Source organism: Perca flavescens, chromosome 10, assembly GCF_004354835.1.
Source record: "Perca flavescens isolate YP-PL-M2 chromosome 10, PFLA_1.0, whole genome shotgun sequence".
Lineage (NCBI taxonomy): Eukaryota > Metazoa > Chordata > Actinopteri > Perciformes > Percidae > Perca > Perca flavescens.
This window is the reverse complement of record NC_041340.1, coordinates 32,713,447-32,737,821: the sequence shown is the minus strand read 5'-3', so window position 1 is coordinate 32,737,821 and position 24,375 is coordinate 32,713,447. Positions and strand designations below refer to the sequence as shown.

The following is a 24,375-nucleotide window of genomic DNA, read 5'->3' as shown; positions in this document are numbered from 1 at the left end:
ATGAGTCACCTTCTCAATATTATTATATATGGCTACATATGGTTTTTATCAACTATTCAAAGTATGAAAAAGTCCCAGAACGAGAGTCAGAATCAGATGTGAAAAAGAAGTTTTAATGTGCACGAAAGATAACACAGAAAAACCCTGAGCAAGTACCGGTAAGCTTGCTAAAGATTCCTTTGTCTAGCTTCACCTTATATCATCCAAAAGAGTGACCCTCCAATTATCACCTTCAGATCACGCGTGTAAAACTTCAATTGGCTACTTTTGAGGCCAAAGATCACCTTTTTGGGGGATTTTCCACTAGATGAAGTCATTTAGCTGATCTTGCATTTTGAACGCCTACGCTTAAGGCGTTGGCTTGGTGCCCGCCGTGGCTTTTGCGGCTATACAGCGGCAGGCCATCTGTGGCCGTTGCGGCTGCATAGCGGCAACTAAGGACTGCACGAGGGGGGAGAGTCTATGTGTAGCAGTGAGGAAGGCAGCCGCGGGAAGCACCAGGAGAGAGAAAGTCTGTGACTCCCACCAGGCAGACACATTGACATCTCCCATCTATATCACATTGATACACGTTGTATATGTCCCCATAATTCAATTAAAAACCAGATTTATCATATTTTGCCACAACATCAGATATACATGAAATCCACTTTTTATTGGATCTTCTCTTTGAAAAAGAGTCTGAACACAGCAGACAACAGACAAAAGGCAAAAACAAAGAAAGCAGCGAGCGGAAAAGTAGTAGTCATTAGGCTACAATCGATCACGGTCCGTCACTGAATCGATGCAAAATCGCCCAGGTCCGCATCACGCTGCATCAATGCAATGATTAATTCCAACACCCCTACCTCACACATACTGCTGTAACTACACTTACTGAGAGTTCAACTTCAGTAATCCGACTTTGGGGCTTGAATGGATCCGGCCTCACTCTCTTTTCTTGTTAAATATACCTCATAATCACATTTTTCACGGCCATAAACACACATTGAGTTCTGTAACGAGCTGATCTGAGACACAATATCCCTGAAAACCATAAACTGGCAACCAGAGCACAGAGAGCACCTCCTGGCAGCAAAACAGACAATTTGAGCAAAAGTCTTCAGACTGTGGCACTGTCAGAGTCACCGGAGTCGATGCCAGTGTGGACTCTCTGGCCCAAGAGGAGGTGCAGTCCGGCATTATAATGTTCCAGCTGCAGTCAACACAGTGTAGCTACGCAGATGTTTTCCAAATTGCATTTTGTCCAACAATAAACTGCTGCAGCCTAAAGCCTATATTTAAATTCAATCATGATGGCTAAAAAGAAAAAAAAGAAGGCAATTTTCAATAGCATCAAAATTATTCCTGTAAATGTTTCCATGTACAACTGTAGCACTCGTGAATCCCTCCTGATAGTTTGCACTCGGGTCCAACGAAACTAGAAACCGTGTTGTATCTCTTCTCCTCTCCATTAACAAAGCCATAGCTGCTGCGGAGAGAGGCTGACGGAGATAAATGGAGAGAGAAGAAGAAGAAGAAGTCTGAGGGAACGGAGGAAGAGAGCAGGACACTCGAGGATAGAAGAAGCCTCCATTGTTTCTTATTTTCACACACACACGCACACACACACACACACACACACACGCACGCACAAAGTGTGAGAAAATAGAACATCATTCAGTTTAAATCAAATCCCTATAGTGCAACCTGGGATATGTTCTCATATAGTGTTCAAATAAAAACATCAAAGCTGTAAATGATTACGTGCAACAACATTTAGAAAGTTGACTCTGTGGCTTGACACAGTCTCTTTGAGCTCTTCCGTCAAATGAGCTTGACTTCTGAATAAGCAAATGTTCTATCATTGGCACTTAACTGGCTGTGACTGTGTCGTGCCGCTTGGCTTTATTTGCTTCACTGCTGATTTGAAGCCATTCAAACTGGCTGTGACATGTATAATCCCTGTTGATTCAAATGTAGTTGTAGCCATCTTTGATCTTTGGCACATCTTACTGAGACATTCCAAGACATCTGACAGGAAGTACAACACTGCGTAGGGTCTGAAATGCAAAATTGAGTCATGTTTAACCAGGGTGATAATCTTCAGTTCTACATAAAAACCAGTGGCGAGCGGTTCAAATCAATCCTGACAGGAGAGAAGCAGCAACGACGACTATGTATGCTTTGTATAGCGGGCACTGTGGCCACATATAACAATTACATGATAATGGTATATGATCAAATGTAGAATAAATAGAAGAGAGTCATACCAGACAGACTATGGCTTTAGCAGCACACCCTTTGATTGTGTTTAATTGAGATGGAGGGTGTTTTTTTATCACTTATGAACAGAACTTTTCATTTGCAACATGAAGAATATATTTTTTTTACTTTTAAAAGTTACATAGGCTGTGTCTCAGTTCGCACACTTCACATTCATTCATTTATTTATCCTCGAGAGATCATTGAGAGGCGACCCTCATTTACAATGTCATCGAGGCAGAACAACAGCACAGAAAGTGCAATCATAGAAATATAGATAGACAATAAAACATTCAGAATTGGAAAATGATTTGATAAATACATTTGGATAATAACTTATGTACTCATAGTTGCTATTTTGAGTACATGGTGCGTTCCAAACACATTCTCACTCCCATCGCGTAAAATACGGCACTTTACTTTACGGACACATTTATCTTGTTTATTTTGTGGTGGTCATCGCGTAATGGGAAGCGTCTATACGGAGGTTGGGTTTAGGAAAAGAACAACGGGGGAAAGTTAACGTCACACGCGGGCCACGAGCCCCGGTCTCCGGGGTGAAAGTCCTGCGTTGTCCGTGTACACGAATCAATAGATTAAATAACCTGACCATTTCACGAACTGCCGTGAGTCTGTGTTGGACCATCAGACAGACACAAATGACTTGTTTAGTGAAACACAAGTTCTGGAATTAGACTTGACTAGGGATTTGTTGGTCTTGAGGCCTTGACTCAGGCCTTAATAACCAAGACTTAAGACTTACCGTATTTTCCGAACTATAAGTCGCTCCGGAGTATAAATCGCATTTATTTAGAAATTTATTTCACAAAATCCAAGACCAAAAACAGCCTTTTTCATCGGTCAACTACACAATAGCACACAGAACAACAGGCTAAATACGGTAGGTGCCCGGTATGTTAAAGTAACACATTAACAGTTATTGAACTATACAATAGCACACAGAACAACTACCAGGGCGTGGAGACGTAACTGCACCGTTGACAAGCCCCTCCCGGCAGCACGCATCCATCTGTGGACTCGTTCCTCCAGCTCTGGCCATCTTGCTTTCAGCCCGCGATTAGCCAATTAGCTTTCTTTGTTTTCTTCAATATGTGCCATGGAGAGCAAAGGTTTTGCATCATTTCATATAAAGCCCCCCCACCCCTTAGCTCAGCAGGTGATTTCACTGATTGAACATATTTTGTAAAACAGGCTATTCTTAACAAGACAGACACAAAAGCAGTTGAGAAATGTACTGGTGGGATCAAATAGAAGTACTGTGACATGTTCACAGGACTATCAAAGAGGTTTCTTTTTTCATGTTTTAGCCCCCAACAATTTACCAAACATTTCACAAAGCATGACATCACTTTTTGATTAGTTTCCTACCTCCCTGGCAACCTATAGTGTCAAAATCCTCTGGCAGTCAAAACTTGCTTGAGCTAGTTAATCCATAACAGTGAATGTTTTGTGTTCAATTCAACTGTTTTTGCACGCCAATGTAGCTAGGACCAGGCAAGGACTCTTCCTGTTGGTGCATTCAGGGACACTCTGTCATCTGAGTTTCGAATGGCTCCTTCTTCTTGGTGTTTTTTGGCAGATGACAAAGATACTGTTTTCTTCTTCTTGACATGTTAAGGCAGTTGGTAAAAAATTGGTGCATTATCACCAACAACTGGTGTGGAATGTGTAAATATAAACTTTGAAAAAAGAATCTAAAAATCTGAACTTTTATAATGTATGTATGTAATGTATAATGTTTTAATTAGTAGTAGTTTAAATAAATGTCTGTTAGGTTGGTTCTACAGTAAAAGCATTAAGTTTTCTGTAGTCTCTTTCCTGATCACAAACATTGCAGCTTCCTGTTTTGTGTTTTTATATTTTAATAATGCACTCTAAACACAAATTAAATGTTTTTGAACGACAACCTTTTTAATCAAAAAAAATATATATATATATGAATTTTTGCTTATTGTTTATCTTCTTGAACAGTTTTTCTGGAAACTTAATTCAAAAAACGTTAGTCAGGGCATGCTGGGAAACGCCATCGTCATCATGTTGTGTCGATTCTGAACCAATCAGCCGTTCTGATTGGTTCAGAATCGACTCAACATGATGACGTTTTATATAAACGTTTTATTGATTTTGAATTGGCGGGATTTTAACTGCTATTTTTCTGATTTAAAGGCTTATTCTGTACAAACCAGTGTGCAGTGTGGCTGATAGTGACGTTTAGAAGCCAGAGAGACTAAATCTGTTCAGATTACGGATCATCTACAGTCTTTTGTTAATTAAGATCAGCAACAGATTGCCTGTAGAGCATTTTGACAGCTACTCTGTCATAATAAAAACAACTGGAGACTGTGTACACGCTGATATATGGATCTGATAAAATTTTATTAAATCAGAATTGGACCTAACAGGATGGGAGTGTTTTTGTGACTTCCTGTTCAGCCTGAAGGCTGCTGGAATCGGCTGAAAACTATCCGACTTGACCGCGGATTTTTGTCACCGCCCCCTGGCTGCCGCCGCCTGCTCTCGTTTACAGGCGAGGCACAGTTCATCTCGAACGAGCCCAATAGCATAGCTGATCTCCAGCAAGTTTCAAGTGTTTGCACGTTGATTACAGTAGCTGCTTGAGTGGTGGGGGATACCATGAATCGAAAGTCTGTCGCATTCTTTGGAAGAAAAAAAAAAAGCTTGCAAGTAACGTCAAGTACAGCACAGCCCTTGTTTTTTCCTGCACTGTGGTGATGTGTGTTACCTGTAACACACACGCACGTCATGAGCAAAATACCAGCCAAAACCACTTCTGTAAAAATGGTGTGGGAAAGAAAATAGAATCAGCAGATAAACGTGTCGAATCAGTTTTGCAGGACGCTGATCTTTGCCATATTATGGCTGCTGTTTTAGCAGGCTGGGGCTGCACTGTTGCTGCTGTGTACACTATTGCTCTATTTGATCAGAATCCATAGGGATTGGCCTGTCGGACCATGTTAAGTCAACTAAGGATAGGCCATGCACACTGGTAGATGTGCTGAAGGCTGAACTAGAGAGTCACAGTGAGGAGGAGGGGGGGGGGAGATTAGGGGCAAGAAGATACAAGAAAGGGACAGGAAACAGAGCTATACAGGGATGCAAGTGGAGCAGATGCTTAGAGTTTATTGTTCTACTTCTTATACTGTATCATTTTTATGTTATTCCATTTACACTCAGTGTATGGCAGGGTTTAGTACTTAATATTGATTCTACTTAAATAGTACAGCAGAATACTGTCACAGCAAAAGGATTTTAAATAACACTGACATTTACATAACTTAACTGATGCCTGTGACATCTTTCACATGAGGTTTTTACGCAGGAACTAAGTTTGGGTCGTTGGCTCATTTTGTTCAGGTAAGCAAGATAGAGTTGCCGGTTAATTTAATTCAATTTAATGAAATTCAACAGCACCACAAGCCTCCAAAATGACTTCAACGACTTCAAATGAATCAATCCCTTATCTGAAATGGGTAACATGAGTATGGTAACATGAGTAGAATGGTTTACATGGTAACCTAAGATTTGCAAAAGTCTTGCGAGATGGTTGAGGTTAGGCATTTACCTTAGAATATGTTAAGGTTGGTCTTTGGGCAGCGAGTCTTGCGAGAGTTTTTGCAAATCTAGGGTTAGCATCTAGACACAACCCAGGTAGAATCTATAGAAGGGCTGCTGTATTGGCTTGCATTTGATGTAGTTAGGGGATCTGAAATCCTAAGTAAGCTAAAACTACTAAAGTTATTACAATTCATCCAGAGGGGACGTGAAGATACCAAACTTCATTAGCTTGACAAGCCAGACCCAAATCAAGGTGTTGGGTCTGGGAACTCACCATTGGCAGGGCGGGATAAACGGTTGTCTTTCAATTTTTTTTAGATTCAACTTTTGCCGTAGGCGGTCTGCAAAACTCCAAACACATTTTCCTTTTTTAAGAATGATTTCAGTCTTTAACTCCAAGTCGAGTTGCGCCCAAAGCCGAATTTGGTTTTTCCAGCTCACAAGCCAACAGAGAGTTGCTAGACTGACACTGGCTGCAAATTACATTTGCTGCCACTAGGGTGCGTCTAGATTTCTAGGCTAAACCTCATGGCAATTTATCCAATAGTCCTTGACACACTCAAAACCCCATGCCAAGCTCAGGTGGCGTGGCGCTAGGGGAAAATTCTGACGATCACTAGTGATGGCCAAACGAGAGCTTCACGAAGCTCTGTGAACCATTTTCTTTATTTTCGGAGCCCACTAGATTGTACTCTCTGTTTAACAATGGTCTATAGTCAAAGTCTATATCCACGACGTTCCACTTCCGGGATCGGTCCGCTGCTGCCGGAACTAACTGCTCCTCAGATCTCTGCAGGGTAAATCCAGACAGCTAGCTAGACTATCTGTCCAATCTGAGTTTTCTGTTGCACGACTAAAACAACCTTTTGACGTACATGTGTTCCACCAAAACAAGTTCCTTCCCGAGGCTATTTTGAAGCGCCACCGTTTTTCTTTAAACCAAGACCACCATCTAGTGTGCTCAGAAAATAAAGAAAATCATTCATTCATGAAGCTTCATTTGGCCATCAATAACCATCACCAAAGTCATTAGGATTCATCCATATTTCAATGGATTCAACCATCCATACACGTACAAATCTTTGTGCCAATCTATCTAGTATTTGTTGACAAATTTCACTGGATAATGGAAAGTGTTATCTGTTGAAGTAAGGGGATTGGGATCCATAGCGCCACACCACTAACATGGCTGAAAAATGACTGGTGACCTTGTTTTGTCCAGAGAGGACAATCATTATTGTACAACCACAAGACTTTTTTTTAAGAAAGCCTAATCACGGGTTGTTGTCAGCTGTTTGATTAAATGAGAAATACTGCCGTTTTTCTTGAAAGGACAGTTTCACATTATGCGTGTAACAGTATTCACTTGTTTACCTATGAACTGAAAATGTGATTTCTTATTATTAAAATTTAAGAAAGACATATCCTTTGAAATCTCTTCTTATATTATTGCCCAGTGTGTGCGTTATCATGGTCTGTTGAGTCCAGATTAGCTGATGCTGTGCAGTCTTGTTCCTTACAGGCACAAGACTGGCCCTGCACCCATCACTACTGATGTGTGTTTCTGTTTGATGGGTGCAGAATACCCCTCTGAATGCCCCACCCCTGCACTCCCACCATCACCATCCACACCTAACCCACAAACACACACACACACACACACACACGGTCAAAAAAACATCGGAATTAATAATTATATATGGTAAATTAGTGTGTTGTTGGATGCAAGACCTCTGTTTAACCCCAGAAGACCTCTTTCCATTTGCACACAATGGGAAACATTCCAAATTCACTGTGACAACAAAATTGCCATGGTACTGGGCATGCACAAGGTTTTTTAGACAGACAGGGTTTAAATGCAGGACAGTGTTTGTTTTTTCGTCTGAACAAATGTAACTCCAAAAGGCCCTCAGCAGATACAATACTTTGGTATTGCTCCGTTGCCAAGGTTTCTTCAACTTTTCCGATCCAGGACACAGAAGACAAATGTTGTCTCACTCTGGGATTCAGCCTCATTAAAGCATATTGCCTCTTTTGTCAAGTGACGACACGCTAGGAGGCCCAACCAGAATGTCTTACACATTAAGTTACACAACAAGGACAGTTAATAGCTGCTATCTAGACAGATGAGTAATGCTGCGAGGGACACTGGTGTCTCCTTTCAGGCAGGAGAAACATTAAACTTTGTAGCTGTAGACCACTGAATGACACTCTCTGAAAGTATGTGTTAATACTGGAAAGCGATTATGGAAACAAATGATCAATATTGAAATCACGATATTTAGGGAAAAACTCAAGAGCAGCACAACTCATTTCACATTTCAGGAGACTACTGATGACTTACACAAGAGGCATTCAATGAACACTCAATTGAGGAGGCAATTAAGCAGGCAGTACAGTTTAACGAGGGCGTGTCATTGTGCAGTGCCCCCCCAACTCTCTGAAGTTCCTCTCCTCCTGTGGGTGTATTTAAACTCATGCTGGAGGTGTTACATTTAGCTGAACTTTTAGGGTAAACTAAGATATTGCAGTCGCCTAAACACAGATGCTAAAGCCTAGTTCAGCCTATCTCTCTCTCTCTCTCTGGGAAGTATGCTAAAGCAGGGGCTCTCAACTGGTCTCAACTGGTCATTTTCCCATGGTCATTAAGTCGATACCCACTTTTATAGAAGTCAAACCCAGCAAATTTATTTTTTTAAAATAGCCCTTTTTTTACATAAAGAGAATTTTTTTGGATGGTTTCATGCTCTCATGTAGCCTGGATGCCAGTCGAACTTAGCCCCGGCCACAACATTTGAGGTCGGGAAGTTTGGTTTGGACTTAATCTGTTGTGGAGCAACTATGCTCGAAACAGAGCTGTTCGGACCAATCAAATTGTCAAGGCGGGCTTTATACGATGATGGACAGATGATCAACAGTAACGTAATCGACCACGGCAGACCTTCTTTGTTGTAAACAAATTCAACCCAAGCGCTCTTTGGTTGAATTTGTTTACAACAAAGATGGCTGCCGCTTGAGAATTGAGATGTGTAGATTCCACCATCAAGTCTGTTATAGAGGATATCGACAGCGCATTCATTTTAAAAGAGGAACAGAGAACAGCGTTCAATGCATTTGTCGATTGGAAAGATGTTTTTGCCGTCCTTCCTACGGGATTCGGCAACGTCACATACTCCGTTGCTCTGATTGGTTGTAGGTCTATCCAATTGAGTGCAGAGGCATTTTCTTTCCTGGTTTGGTTGAAACACGCCCCATAATTGCAGCCCAATGGAGCAGTATCAGACTCCTATTCTGACTAGAATCTGAGTGTGACGACGTCAAGCTAGCTCTCATGTGCAAGTACTTACAAATCCCACATTGGGGTTTCTGTCTCTTTCTATCCTCAATGTAATGTATCAACATTTTAAATAGGCCTACTCCGGGTCATATTTGCGCTTTGCCATCTTGAATCTGAACATCAACACAAACTTAAAGTGTTAACGTTAATCAAATCAGACTGATCTCATAAAGTGGCGTATGTATGACACGCCAATTTGTATGCCATTTTGGCATGTTAGCGAGACGCATAATCGCTTTTTAGCGTGTTTATCAACGCAATTCGCCCGCCATTGACCTACATTACGAGTGAATTGTCACCATAGCGAGTAGTGTAAGGTGAGGTTGGTTGGGGTGGCAGATGGGTAAAACACAGGATTTTTACCCAGGAGAGCCGGGATCGCGTCCTGTGTGTTTTAAAAAAAACTTTTTAAGCCTTCCCCAATGTTTCTTTCCTAAACCCAACCATTTATTGTTTTCCTAAGCATGTTTTTGTCACCCAACCTTTTTTTTTTTTTTACACGTGTGTGACGTCGTTCTCACGATACTACGTCACGTTCTCACAATAACACGCAATGTGGCGACGCAACGGTAGACATACACGTGGATAGCTCAAAATGCGTCCAGATAACACGCCATTTGGCTTTAGGAAAGTGGCGTGTATGTTTACGCGAAGTCATGATGCCATTATGATCAAATGATGGTTACCATGGTTACGGCGCTAGACTGCTGCACGGCTCTGACGCATGTGCGTCAGAATACTTTTTTCAAAATAAGTCCTAAATCAGATGTGCATTAAATATTATTTATTTATTTATTGACCAGCTGTCCACGACCCACCCACAACGTGTCCGCGACCCAAAAGTGGGGACCCACCAGTTGAGAATCACTGTGCTAAAGTGTGGCTGGCCCACTGACCTCCAACAGGAGAAAGTCCTGAATAAAACATTCCCTTATCATACAGCTGTCTACACTCCTTGTATCTGTAGAGAGACATATTACACATAATTACACTACTCCACATAGCATTCGGGGATGGGAGGAAAACGTGCTCTGATTTAATAGCATTTCTGTAAAACAATCAAAATTGTGCGAGAGAAAACTCAGATTGGACAGATAGTCTAGCTAGCTGTCTGGATTTACCCTGCAGAGATCTGAGGAGCAGTTAACCATAGTCCTCATAAATCCACCGCAGTTTAAAATTCCAACACAAAGAAAGCAGAAGGAAACGGAAAAGACACGCATCCGGCGGAATTTCCGCGAAGGATATAGACTAGGCCAGGGGTCAGCAACCTCAGGCACGTGTGCCACCATTGGCACCTGGGAGCTCAACCAATGGCACACTAAAGTGTGCAAGATTTTTTGGAAATGTTCCAATCTGCATGCCAAATGACCTCTTTCACAGCTGTTGGCATGCAGGATCATAGCCTGCTATTTACGGTAGTTTGATTGACTTTTTCCCCATCCCCATTCTGCGAAGATTAGCTAATCCTTGCTGCTTAGATGACGGGGGCTCAATGCTGATATGGCACACTGATTAACAAGAACACTTTAAAATGGCACTTCATATTAAAAAGGTTGCCAATCACTGGACTTTCCCTTAAGCTTGTTTTACAGTTCTGCGGAGTCTCCACGCAGAGCTCTCACTGTAGCCTACGTAAGTGGTCTGATGTTTATACTTGTGCGCTGGTGTGTGCATCGAGCCGGCGTGTGTGTGTGTGTGTGTGTGTGTGTGTGTGTGTGTGTGTGTGTGTGTGTGTGTGTGTGTGTGTGTGTGTGTGGGGAGAGTGTGTGGTAGAGGGAGAAATGAGAGAGTGACGGCGATTAGCTCCGGAGCGAGTACCGACTCTAGAGTCATAGTGACAGAAAGTGTCTCCCCTGTTCTTTCTGACCACGGTGGGAAATCTGTAGCAGGAAACGTTAACCCTCTCCTTGATTTCATGATGTTTATGGAGAAGGAGAACCAGGAAATGAGTCGCGGGGGGAAATGCAACGCTACCAAGCCAAGGCCGAGCGACGTGCATTGCTGCAAGATGTGGTTAAATTTTTCGAGAGGCGCACGTAAGGCTACGGCGTAGGATCCGGCATAGACGCAGACCCCTCTGCGTCTACGCCGGACTCTGCGCCATCAATTCTACGCACAATCTACCCTACCCAGGCGCCCAGGTGTACACTGTCTTTGTGATCGTTAGGAGCCGAAAATCTGAATTGTGACCAAAATTCAATTAATTGCACAGCCCCTACCTACATCATAACCAACCCGGTCTCACGGCAGTTCGTGTAAATGTCAACGTTATTCTTAATCTATTGATACGTGTTCACGGAGACGTTTTTCTTGTTTTTTACGTGTAAATGTCACGTTATTTTTCTCGTGTTCACGGAGACGTTTTTCTTGTTTTTTACGTGTAAATGTCACGTTATTTTTCTCGATTTTTACGTGTAAATGTCAGGTTATTTTATTTTCGGCTTTTTATATCACTCCCTACCATTTTCGTGCTGTGGCCACAAATATGTTTCCCATTGAAATACATTACTTCACATTTTCGTGTTGTCCGCCACATAAAAACCGACAAAAACGTCTCCGTGAACACGTATCAACAGATTACAATAACGTCACATTTACACAAACTGCCAATGTTATGACACCGGGCTGTCATAACAAGAACTTTTTACATTTGTGGTTGAGGTTAGTTGATCTAAGTCGAAGCTAAAACACACACAAACACACACTTGGAGGTCGTCATATGGAGTACACCAACCTTCAACTGGATGATCTTTGTTCAAACCCTTGTGTCAGCAGACATCCACCCTGCTGACTATGAGCAAGACAGTGAATCACTCAACCCTTATCAGCTGCAGGACTAATTGAGCAAAATCTGACCTCCACAGATGAGAACTACAGATGAGGCACCATAACAATCATTATAGTAATAGTAGCGGTATTAGGCTGTTAGTAGAGGTAGAACCATTGAAACCCAACATGCATAATATGTTTTGCAGATTGGCCAGAAATGTTAACTGACCAGCATGTTCTCATAAACCGTTTGTTCAAAAAGCTACGAAAAGTTGCTACGAAAAGTTGCTTTGTAATTTGTAAGCACTCATCGTTTTTTTTTATGTATGCACCACATTGACAGCCAATGGCCGGGTAGGGAGGTGGTCGGGGTGGATGAGGGGGTCTAAAAACACAGGACTTTCAAGCCAGGGAGCCGAGTTTCCTTCCCAGGGGAAACTATAGACTTTCACCCAGGAAATGCATGTTCCTTGGGATTGTTTTAATCCAAACCACGATATTTTTCCCAATCTTAACTAGTCGTTTTGGTGCCTAATCTTAACTTTCGTCGTGGCAAAATGCTCATATTTTGTGGACTAAAAATGTAACCGTAATCTCCGCAGAAACGAGTGGCAGCTCAAAGTCACCCATTTTCGGCTAAACACACCTACTAACTGCCGCTGATACGACCGAGCTATGTCGGAGGTCCGTAGCCCGCGTCGCAAAGCTCTGTAGCGGCTGAAACAACTAGCAACTGCCGCTCGGCGTCATGGAGCTCGTAGCCAGCCAGCGTCACGTGACCAGCCGGCGGTCTGCTAATTTCGTAGAATATCATATATTTTGGTGTGCATACATTTTCGTACGATATCATACGGATCCGTTTGTGAGAATGCGTTGAACTGACTAACATTTCCTGAGATCCGCTTTAGAAAAGTGTAGTAAGGCACTGTTCCCTTTTTAATCTTCCAAATCCCATCCAACTTTTTTTCTAATCATCAAAGGGCTGGGCAATATATCGATATTATATCGATATCATGATATGAAACTAGATGTCTTAGATTTTGGATTTGTAATATGGCATACGTGTTTTTTTTCTTCCTGTTATTAAAGGCTGCAATTCAGTAAAGTGATTACTTTTCCTGCTGCTTTATTATTTACGTTTAACCACTATGTCATTATATATCCATTATTGATGATTAGTTATCAAAGATCTCATTATGGAAATATTTTGTGAAAGCCCCAATAGCCTACCCTACAAGATCGTCGCAATATCGATATCGAGGTATTTGGTAAAAAATATCATATTTGATTTTCTCCACATTGCCCAGCCCTAATTCATCACACTATATTTAGACTATTTTCTCTACCCACAGGCGAGGTTGTCTTTCTTAGTCGTATATTTTGTTAAAGGACATTTTGGGAAGTTATTCTTTTTCTTGCAAAAGTAAGAGAAAGTATGAGAAGAAGAATGATACCACTCTCCGGAGCCTGGAGATGGTTAGCTTAGCTTAGCATAAAGACTGGAAAAATGGAAACAGTTAATCTGGCTCTGTACAAAGATAACAAAATCCGCCTACCAGAACCTCTGAAGATCACTCATTGAAATGCTTTCATTTCACACAACTTAAAAAAATAATAATTAGGCTTCACTTGCATGGCCTTGCTACTTCCTGTCATTTTCAATTAAATGAATAAAGTATTTCAGTTTTTCAGATATTCAATATGCAATTAACCACCAGGCTAAATGTATTTCTGCCACTTGCCAAAAATGCCATCAGCAAGTTCTTACGTACGACACAAAAATAAAGACTCTTTGATCATTTCAGCATGTGCAACATTAAATTATCCGAGAGTCTCACGGAAGTGTAAGGATTCCTACAATGTATGGCATCACTTTGATCAAAATTGCGCTTTGAAATTTTGCAACACACGTCATAATAGTATCACCATGTACCAGCCGCCATGCGACTGATCAGATGCTTCTACGTAAAACAGAAGTCATTGAATCAGAGCCTCAGAGAACCACAGAACTCCAAAGAAACTCGGTTTAAAGAAGCAGAGACAGCTGGTTAGCACACATTTTAGGTTTCACAATTAAAAGATTTTAGCTTTGTCTTTATGGACATGAAACATAGGCATATGAGTAAATGTCAGCTATCGATTCCAAAGACAAACCTCACAGTAAATGCAAAATTGGGTGTGCTGAGGTTCAAAATGCGTCCAGATAACACGCCATTTGGCTTTAGGAAAGTGGCGTGTATGTTTACGCGAAGTCATTATGCCATGTTGATCAAATGATGGTTACCATGGTTACGACGCGACTGCTGCACGGCTGCTGCAAAAGTACCATATAGTAGTTGCCAGTCATCTGTAAAGCACTTTGAATTGCACAAACCTGTATGAAAAGTGCTACACAAATAAAGATCAACCTTGGAACCCATCGACTATCGGCAGGGTGCTATTTGTGAAAAAAAGCCCGGGGGTGGGGGATGATTTTTATCATGCACAACAAAATGAACCTCTCCGTGAACCATCACCTTATCGTGGTGGAGAGGTTTGTGTGTCTCTGTGAACCTGAGGGCTGTGTTGTCTGGAGCTGTGTGCTCCTGGTAGGGTCTCCCAAGGCAAAGTGGTCTCAGGTGAGGGACCAGACAAAGAATGGTTCAAGAACCCCAATGAATAAACAAGGTAGAGATGGAGTAACCCTGCCCGGAGGAAGCCTTCTTCTTGGCCTTCTTGGAGACCTTGACTGGAGTCCTGCATGGGGCTCCAGTGGGGGACTCCATTGTTCTACTGGGGGACTTCAACGCGCACGTGGGCAATGATGGAGACACATGGAGAGGTGTGATTGGGAGGAACGGCCTCCCTGATCTAAACCAGAGTGGTTGTTTGTTGTTGGACTTCTGTGCTAGTCATGGATTGTCTATAACAAACACCATGTTCGAACATAGGGATGCTCATAAGTGTACTTGGTACCAGGGCACCCTAGGCCAAAGGTCAATGATCGATTTTATAATCGTTTCATCTGATCTGAGGCCGAGTGTTTTGGACACTCGGGTGAAGAGAGGGGCGGAGCTGTCAACTGATCACCATCTGGTGGTGAGTTGGGTCAGGGGGTGGGGGAAGACTCTGGACAGACCTGGTAAGCCCAAAAGGGTAGTGCGGGTAAATTCGGAACGTCTGGAGGAGGCCCCTGTCCGACAGACTTTCAACTCACACCTCCGGCGGAGCTTTTCGTGCATCCCTGTGGATTCTGGGGGCATTGAACCCGAGTGGACAATGTTCAAAGTTTCCCTTGCTGAAGCTGCGGCTAGGAGCTGTGGTCTTAGGGTCTTAGGTGCCTCAAGGGGCGGTAACCCACGAACACCGTGGTGGACAACGTTGGTCAGGGAAGCCGTCCGACTGAAGAAGGAGTCTTTCCGGGATATGTTATCAGGACTCTGGAGGCGGTTGCAGGGTACCGATGGGCCCGAAGGGCGGCAGCCTCTGCCGTAAAAAGAGGCAAAGCAGCGGGTGTGGGAGAAGTTTGGAGAAGACATGGAGAAGGACTTTTGGTCGGCACCAAGGTGCTTCTGGAAAACTGTTCGCCACCTCAGGAGGGGGAAGCGGGGAACCATCCAAGCTGTGTACAGTAAGGATGGAACACTGTTGACCTCAACTGAGGAGGTAATAGGGCGGTGGAAGGAGCACTTTGAGGAACTCCTGACTCTGACTAATACGCCCTCTATGTTAGAGGCAGAGCTGGAGGATGATGGGGGATCATTGTCAATTTCCCAGGCGGAGGTCATTGATGTAGTCAAACAACTCCACAGTGGCAAAGCCCCAGGGATTGATGAGATCCGTCCAGAAATGCTCAAGACTCTGGGTGTGGAGGGGCTGTCCTGGTTGACACGCCTCTTCAACATTGTGTGGAAGTCTGGAACGGTGCCAAAGGAGTGGCAGACCGGGGTGGTGGTTCCCCTTTTTAAAAAGGGGGACCAGAGGGTGTGTGCCAATTACAGGGGTATCACACTTCTCAGCCTCCCTGGTAAAGTCTACTCCAAGGTGCTGGAAAGGAGGGTTCGGCCGATAGTCGAACCTTGGGTTGAGGAGGAACAATGCGGATTCCGTCCTGGTTGTGGAACAACGGACCAGATCTTTACTCTCGCAGGGATCCTGATGGGAGCCTAGGAGTATGCCCAACCGGTCTACATGTGTTTTGTGGATCTGGAAAAGGCGTATGACCGGGTCCCGCGGGAGATACTGTGGGAGGTTCTGCGGGAGTATGGGGTGAGGGGGTCTCTTCTCAGGGCCATCCAATCTCTGTACAACCAAAGCGAGAGCTGTGTCCGGGTTCTCGGCAGTAAGTTGGACTCGTTTCAGGTGAGGGTTGGCCTCCGCCAGGGCTGCGCTTTGTCACCAATCCTGTTTGTAACATTTATGGACAGGATATCAAGGTGTAGTCGGGGTGGAGAGGGGTTGCAGTTCGGTGGGCTGGGGATCTCATCGCTGCTCTTTGCAGATGATGTGGTCCTGATGGCATCATCGGCCAGGCTGGCGTCTCCCTTAGAGATAGGGTGAGAAGCTCAGTCATCCGTGAGGAGCTCGGAGTAGAGCCGCTGCTCCTTTGCGTCGAAAGGAGCCAGTTGAGGTGGTTCGGGCATCTGGTAAGGATGCCCCCTGGGCGCCTCCCTAGGGAGGTGTTCCAGGCATGTCCAGCTGGGAGGAGGCCTCGGGGAAGACCCGGGACTAGGTGGAGGGATTATAGCTCCAACCTGGCCTGGGAACGCCTCGGGATCCCCCAGTCGGAGCTGGTTAATGTTGCTTGGGAAAGGGAAGTTTGGGGTCCCCTACTGGAGCTGCTCCCCCCGCAACCCGATACCGGATAAGCGGACAAAGATGGATGGATGGACAACAAAATGAAAAATGCAAGAATGAAATCCCCCTTCCAATACTATGGTATTAGTACTAACCCTAACCCTATGGTGCCACTCGGCCTGCCATGCCAAAACACTTCATAGAACTTAACTAGTCGTTTTGGTGCCTAAACTTAACTGTCATCGCCACATCACTTTTTCTAGCTAAACTCCACTACCACGGCCCCTAAAAAGGACCGTCATCTGGCGGTGCCTGCACCCGGCTCACAGTCACCTATCGGCGGCTAAACAACGGCCGCTGGTAGCTGGCGTCCTGGAGCTCTTTAGGAGCTAAAAACAACCAGCAACTGACGCTCAGATTTTATCGTTCTGTGGCACTAAAGGTACAGCGCTCTACAGTCCTTCCAGAAAATGCCAGAAAAAGTTTTTTTGTGATTGTTTTGGGCAAAAATCCTTGATTATGCGGCACGTTTTCTAAAAAAATGCGATGGAATATGTGGGATATTTATGCAATTTTATGCGATGAAATTTTGGGAACTTGCAAAAACTGCAGTTTGATGAAAAAGAGAAAAAAATAGTGATTCACCAACATCCTGCTTTTCGATGAAGTTCACGTCGCATAATTACATCACTTCATAACGTTCCCATGGCAACAGGGGAAATGGCTGCTCTTGTGTGAAGTAAACGCAACATTTTTCAACTTTCTGCTAAGCTATACGTGACTTTTTTGCAACGAAAATGCAGTGATTATGGAAATCATGCAAGCCCCGCATTTTTTGTGCGGAAATCGGCAATTTATGCGGCAAAAGTGCGGCGTATTTGAAAAAATGCGGCCCCCGCATAAATATGCGGACTTTGGCTGATTATGCATTGAATTATGCGATCGCATAATCGCGTTTTTCTGGAGGGACTGGCTTTACTTAGTTTGAAATACTTCTATTTTAGATATATAGATATATTATATATGGTCTATTAGTGAAGTAGCATTGATCAGGGGGGGGGGGGGGACATTTTGTTTGGGGATAAAAATAATTCAGCAGAGGCTGATTCTCCTGATTGAGTTGTTCTGGAGCTTTCGGTCATATGACCATGATCTTCTTTAACACATAGAGTTCACATAGCTGACATGAAAGTCTTCCATCTTGTCTGAGCCACACAAAAAAGGAAATTTGAATAATAAAATTCCACTGGGCAAACTCAATCTGCCAAGGAAGATCGTGTGACATGAGCCAAAGCTCCAGAACAGAACAGGTCAATAGAGATAAAATAAAAAAGATATATATATAAAAAAACCAAGTAAGCAACACTTTGCCTTGAAAGTAATGCTTCCTTACTGCTGTTGAGGAAACGGTTTGTATTTGCTTCTGAAGTTCTCATTTGACAGCAAGATACCATAAACTAGACCACTGCGATAATAATTGGCGCAAACAGGCTGAATCTACAATATTTCAAATCTACAGGAATGCAGCTTATAGCTCTTCAAAAGCACCCTCCCTCTATCTCTCCCTTTTTCTCTCTCTCCCCCGTTCATCCTGCTGTCCTCTCAGCCGGTCTTCCCCTCTCGTATATTTCCAGCGCCTCTCTGCACCTTGTCATCCCTTCTGCAATTTATGGATCTCTCTCTCTCCTCCCTCTTCTCTCCTGTCCCCCCGTGTCTCTAAATCTATCGTCCGTTCTTTACTCACTAAACCTCCTCTCCTCCTTCTAACCTTTCCCCTTTTCTCCTTATCCTCCATTTTTTTCCCCTCCCTAGCTTCCTTACCGCCTCTCCATTCTCATTCTTTCTTTCAGTTCCTCCCTCCTTTTTACTCTGAGCAGTTGAAACAAAGAGAAAACCCCTTCGCACGGCTCTTGCTGTAGCGTCACCATTTTTTGGAAAACTGAAAAAAATATATAAACTTTTCGGTCCCTCTGGACTTCCGTCAAGAGCATTTCGAGACGCTCTTGATGAAGGTCCAGAGGGACAGAAACGTTAGTTTGATCATCATGCATGCAGTGGAACTGTTGTGAAGCAGAACCATTGATATTTATTGATTTTTTTTTTAAATGATTACCGGCCTTAATTTTGAGCTGAAGGGAACACATCCAAACAATTTTTCTGTGCAGGTGCGTTGGACAACAAAGACTTGAAGAAAGAGTAAAATCCTGCACACTGCAGCATCACCATTTACTGTATTAGAAAAACGTTAAAGAGAACTAACGTTTCGGTCCCTCTGGACCTTCGTCAAGAGTTGTTCGAGACACTCCAGTGGTGTAGTCTACGTGATACGCAGGTATACGCAGTATACCCACTAAGAAAGCTCCAGGATACCCTCTGAAAAAGGGCCAATGACATGCAACAACATACTTTCCATTATATTCTTGATATATTTTGAATTGTCATCTGTGTTGTTCTTCTTGGCATAGGCTATATAAAGGTATTTCCATCGTAAATTGGCGCACAAAAGTGTATCCGAGTGCAGGGAATGAAGTCTTTGACGCTCAAAATAACCCTGGGGGAGGACACCCAGACCTCCCCCCCCCCCCAAAGGCAGATTCTGGCCCATATATATAGGCCAATATACTTATATACAGTACAGTATACCCACTACAATACATTAGACTACACTACTGAGGGACCGTAACGTTAACGTAAAGTGGCCATGAATAATTGGTGAAAATCTTTTTTTGTCCAACTGTGCACCTGCACAGACATTTGGAGAAACTCCTACAACTTCTTATTTTTTAAATTTTTTTTATTTGGTTTACTTCATTTCTGTGTCTTAGCGAGGATTCAGCGTATCACAAGAGCACCAGGTGACCAAATGGATTTGTTTTACCAAGGAGCAATTATATAATAGAGAAAAACTGCCGTTTCTCCCTCTGCCCTGTACGCTCATCCTCTCTCCTCATTTCCTTCTCTTCTTCCTCCTTTATTATCCCCTCTGTCATCTGTCCATATATACTCTCTTTCTACCTGCCTCCGGGGAATACACGTCTCGTTTTTCTTTCTCTCCGTCTACATCTGTCATCGTCTTCTCTGGCGGAAGAAAGTAACTTAGTAAGGTTAGTATATTTAATCAAGTAGCTACTTGAAGAGAAAACGGTGTGCGCCGTTTTGCTGCCCTTTCCGGGTTGAACGCTGAGGTATGTGTTCTCACTCCCAACTCGTCAGATACTGACGCTGGGTCAGTGGCTCTCAGCGTCAGATACCGACGCAAAAATCAACCTTGAGCGTCTGTATGGACCACGTCGGGCAGAGCAGCAGCTCAACTGTGGCGATATAAGATGACGTAGTATTAAGAGTAGCGAGTAGTATGAAAAGCCAAAATTCCGCGTAGGGAGGTTGGTTGGGGGTAGCCTGGCTGCGCCCTCCTACGTACTTCCGCTCCATTTTCATTTTCCTTCAGTACGCCGTCTGGGTTAGCAGTATATTTTCGGGTTTTCTCCGGTTAACGGTCCAATCAGTGAACAGAGGGAGTGGCTGAGATGATGACGTTGAGGTTGTGCGCTAGTTTGAGTTGTAGTTCCGTAATGGCGGCGGAGAAAGATGCGAGCGAAGCCATTCGGTCCGTTGTGGCTGCCGAATATCCAGAAGTTAAAGCCCGAGCGAGAACAATCTTTGCTGAGTTTTGTTGGTGGCCATGATGTTGTGGCCCTCCTCCCCCACAGGGTTCGGGAACAGTTTGATTTTCCAGCTCGCTCCGTTAGTGGTGAAGGAGTTGGCTAAGGCGAACGCTAGCGACCAAACGTTAACAATTGGCTCTGGGCAGATCCAATAGTTTTAAAATGTAGTTTCTTTTCCTTAAATATGGGATATTAGGTCAGCTGAGTCAGTGATCTCTTTTAGGTCCCTTCTTAAAACATACTTTTATCGAAGAGCCTCTCCTGATTTTATTTGACCTTGAACCTCCTGTCTTTTATTCTTTTAAAACTGTTCTTTTCTTTTCTTTTCTTTCCTACACTGTACAGGTTTTTATACATCAAATAGTTTTAAAGTGCTCATATTATGCTTTTTGGGTTTTTCCCCTTTCCTTTATAGTGTTGTATATCTATTTTGTGCATGATTAGGTCAATAGCCCAAAGTCCACCCCAAAGGGACTTACCATGTGTCATTCACTACCTGATTTATAGGAAATATTAAGTCCAAAAACATGGCAATTCTTTTTTTTTTTAATGGCTGTGGTATTTCCTGTTTAGTGAAAAAAACGAGTGGTGAAAAAAATAGAGATCAAGGCTAATCTGCTCTAGAATTGAATACAAATGGGTGTATTTTTAATAACGCATCATTTGCACATTTAAACACTTGAGAAAATTTGTAAAACTAAAATAATTAGTCTTGATGTAAGTCATATATCTGATAAGTTTCATGGTGATATCTACTAGTTCCAAATGTTAGCCTAGTCACCTGCAGTGTCTTGCCTCAACATAAGTAAAGGGTCTGAATACTTCTTCCACCACTAGCCTTCTCCTGTGTCCTGTCCCCCCCTCTTTCTCTCTTTCCTTTCTTCCTCTCCCACCCCTGCATGCCAGCTGTAAACTACCCCTCCCTCCCTCCCTCCATCCCCCCCTCCGTCCCCATCCTGGTAATAGATGGCCGGTGTTGGTCAGTGTGACGGAGTCATTCTGCCACCAGTCCATCTACCTTCTGCTCAGATCTATACGAAAGCAGCTTCACAATATAAATCAACACACACACACACACACACACCCATCAGCCTCCGATGGGTGCTGAGTCTCCCTCCGTTCTGACGATTAATGCGCGCCTTGTTGCTAAACGGCCGAGATAATTAAACCCCACGCATCCCTCCCGTGTGTGTAGGTGTGTGGGTGTGTGTGTGTCCTGCTGTTGCATTGTTGCACACACATACACGATTAGACGACACACATCCGCTCTGTCTTCCTCTCTGCTCTCACACACACACACACACACACACACACACACACACACACACACACACACCATTGCACTACAAACACACACACACACACACTTTATGTCGTTGTCCTTGCATTCCTACACACAATCTCTCTTTCTCCACTCACACTCACAGAAATGAGAGAGGGAGGGAGGGAGGGAGAGAGGGAGAGAGGGGGAGAGAAAGCACCTGCTGGGCTGTAAAGCACTCGGACAAACGGCGTCTCTGTTTGCGGACGACTTGAACAAATGGGAAAATTATACAGTGGAACCGAAACGGCACCCTTTCACCCAAAGGTGCTTCACCCCAACCGGCTGAAGGGAATTCTTTAAAGCATATTTGCACTGCTTTTTTCTTTTCTTTTCTTTTTTTTTATAAAAGTATAGTGTGTGTCTAAGTTTGTACGCATGCACACACATAGACACTTGACTCTTTGTAAACGGTATGTTTTCATGTAAGGGTTATGGTTATATATGGAACATAATGAATCAGATGAGTGTATGGGAGGGCATACTGGACAGTAGATGGATAACTGAGTGGGCCCCAACGTCTGTTTCTCTACCCCTTTAAATATTTTAATGATGGAGTCTAATCCCCAAAGACTTTGTACATTTCATGTACATTTCATGTTATGCTCATCTACAATACATATTTGCATATCTGCAACGAAGTCTCTCCTGATTGAAAATCTTATCTGGTGTTAAGGTGGTCATACAACTCAGTCCGGGTCAGTGTTTTTCATCGTCTCAACGTTCCGGCAAAAATCAAAACGTGTTTGATATTATTGTAAGTTTTAAGTCTTGGTAGTAAAATCTTATAGTCTGGGACCTCTGTGGCATTATGACAGATTGTCTTAAGATGTGAGATGGTTTTAGACTTTTAGACTTTCAGAGTCTTCTAGTGTATGGTATAGGTATAAGTGTCTTGCTTTTGTATGTAGGAGTGTGTGTGCGTGTGTGTGTGTGTGTGTGGGGGGGGCTTACAGTATAAAAGGTCCATGTGTAAAGGTCATCAAGGCAAAAAAAAAATGATACCCATTTAAATTCAAGCTGACTTTTGATGTGTTTATTCTGCATATTGCATCTCTGGCTTCTCGCTCCCACTGCCAATCCCCCCATGAGGGAATGCCTCTCACCCATGATGCGCAGCTTTTAGCGCACTCATGTTACTTCCTACACACACGTGCAGCCTGATGAATGAATAATGAGCAGCCTATTGGCCTTAGGGGGGGAGTTTGAGGACAGAGATGGTCGAATCAAAGTGTTCAAGACTTGTGTTCAGAATGTTTTGGACCACTGCTGTATTTCCCAGCTTCTTGCTAATTCATGGACACGCACACACACACACACACACACACACACACACACATGCTCTCTCTTGCTCACTCGTGCGTAAAAACGCTCTATCCGCCACTCGGTCTCTCACCTCTCACATACACCGACAGAGCAGGCGCGCGCACACATTCGAGCGCATAACTCAGCGGCTCTCTGCCTTCCTCTCTCACACACACGCACAGACACACACACACACACACACATACTCACACACACGCACACCAGCAGCCCTTGAAGTAAACTCATCCTCTTACCTGGCGTTTTTATTTTTGGAGAAACTAATCCAGAATCCAGGATGATGACGACACAATCTCGACCAGTCGTAAAGGTTGACAGGAAATAATAATCCCACCTCTGGCTCTGTCCTCGCGCTTGTCTTCTCCAGCCAAAGGTTACCAAAGGTAACTCGGCTCTCCGAATGACAGATGAAAGGATAGAGGTCGTTTTTTTTTTCTTCTTCTCCTCCTCTCTCCCAAAACGCAAAGCGATGTACAGCCTAAAAGCGGAAAGTCTTTAGAATAGAATCCCCCTCTCCTCCTCTCTCACTCTCTCACTCTGTCTCTCTTCTTGTCCAAGATGTTTGAAGGCTAAGTCTACTCCGCTCCAATTAACCGCAGTTACGCATTCTCTTCTCTCTCCTCCGCCCTCTATCCCACTCCGTTCTTCCCTGGCCGGGTGGGGGGTGAGACAGAGACACGGAGGTAGACCTCGGCTGTCTGTCTCTGTCTCGGTCTCTGTCCGGGCACTGGTGGGGAAGAGTCGCTCTACTTTGGCGCGGCCAAAAATAACTTCCAATCTCCAAACTGAAATCCCGCTTTGCGCTTTAGTAATCCCTTATGAAATATTAATTTTTTTTTTTTTACAGTCAAACTTTTGTGGCAATTATGAGCTTTATAATCATTCTTAATGCATTTTATGAGACTTTCTGCCCCCTGTGGTGCCCTGTAATATTCCTACAGGGGGTTTTAATGCAGCGGTGGTACGCAGTGTTAGTGCATAATATTGTATATACAATGTTGAATTTAAATCTTTAACATGCATTTAATTTCTAAAGGGGCATAGGCTAGATATGTGTATGTACACATAAGCTGTATTATAAATTGGATGCAGGATACTTGGAACGTTAAACCGGGCAGAAAAGTTGACTAGATAAATAGTCAGGCTTCGCAGGTTATTCTGTCATCAATATATCGATGAGTCGATCCAAAGGTGCTGTTCGAAAAGGCTCATTTTTTGTTCCAAAAAAACAAAACAAAAAAAAGTCGCTGCGGTGCACGGTTCCCTTTTGGTTTTTAAATCTCCCCACAAGTCCAAGTTTGCCGGCTGCTAACGTCTGACAGTCAGTCAATCGACCGACC

The 24,375-nt window shown here is 43.5% G+C and overlaps 1 protein-coding gene across 5 annotated transcripts in view; it reads right to left on the bottom strand.

Annotated features, from left to right (window-relative positions):
- il1rapl2 (interleukin 1 receptor accessory protein-like 2) overlaps nucleotides 1-23,597 on the bottom strand; it is a 602,282-nt gene extending 578,685 nt beyond the window's left edge. For 4 of the 5 annotated variants that reach the window (XM_028589415.1, XM_028589418.1, XM_028589417.1 and 1 more), the window contains exon 1: nucleotides 23,272-23,597. The gene's annotated coding sequence lies outside the window, so the exon portion shown is untranslated. Of the gene's footprint in view, nucleotides 1-3,633; nucleotides 3,764-23,271 lie in introns of those variants that run through there. The other variant, XM_028589416.1, reaches the window with a different exon arrangement.
- Between the last annotated feature and the right edge of the window lie 778 nt (nucleotides 23,598-24,375).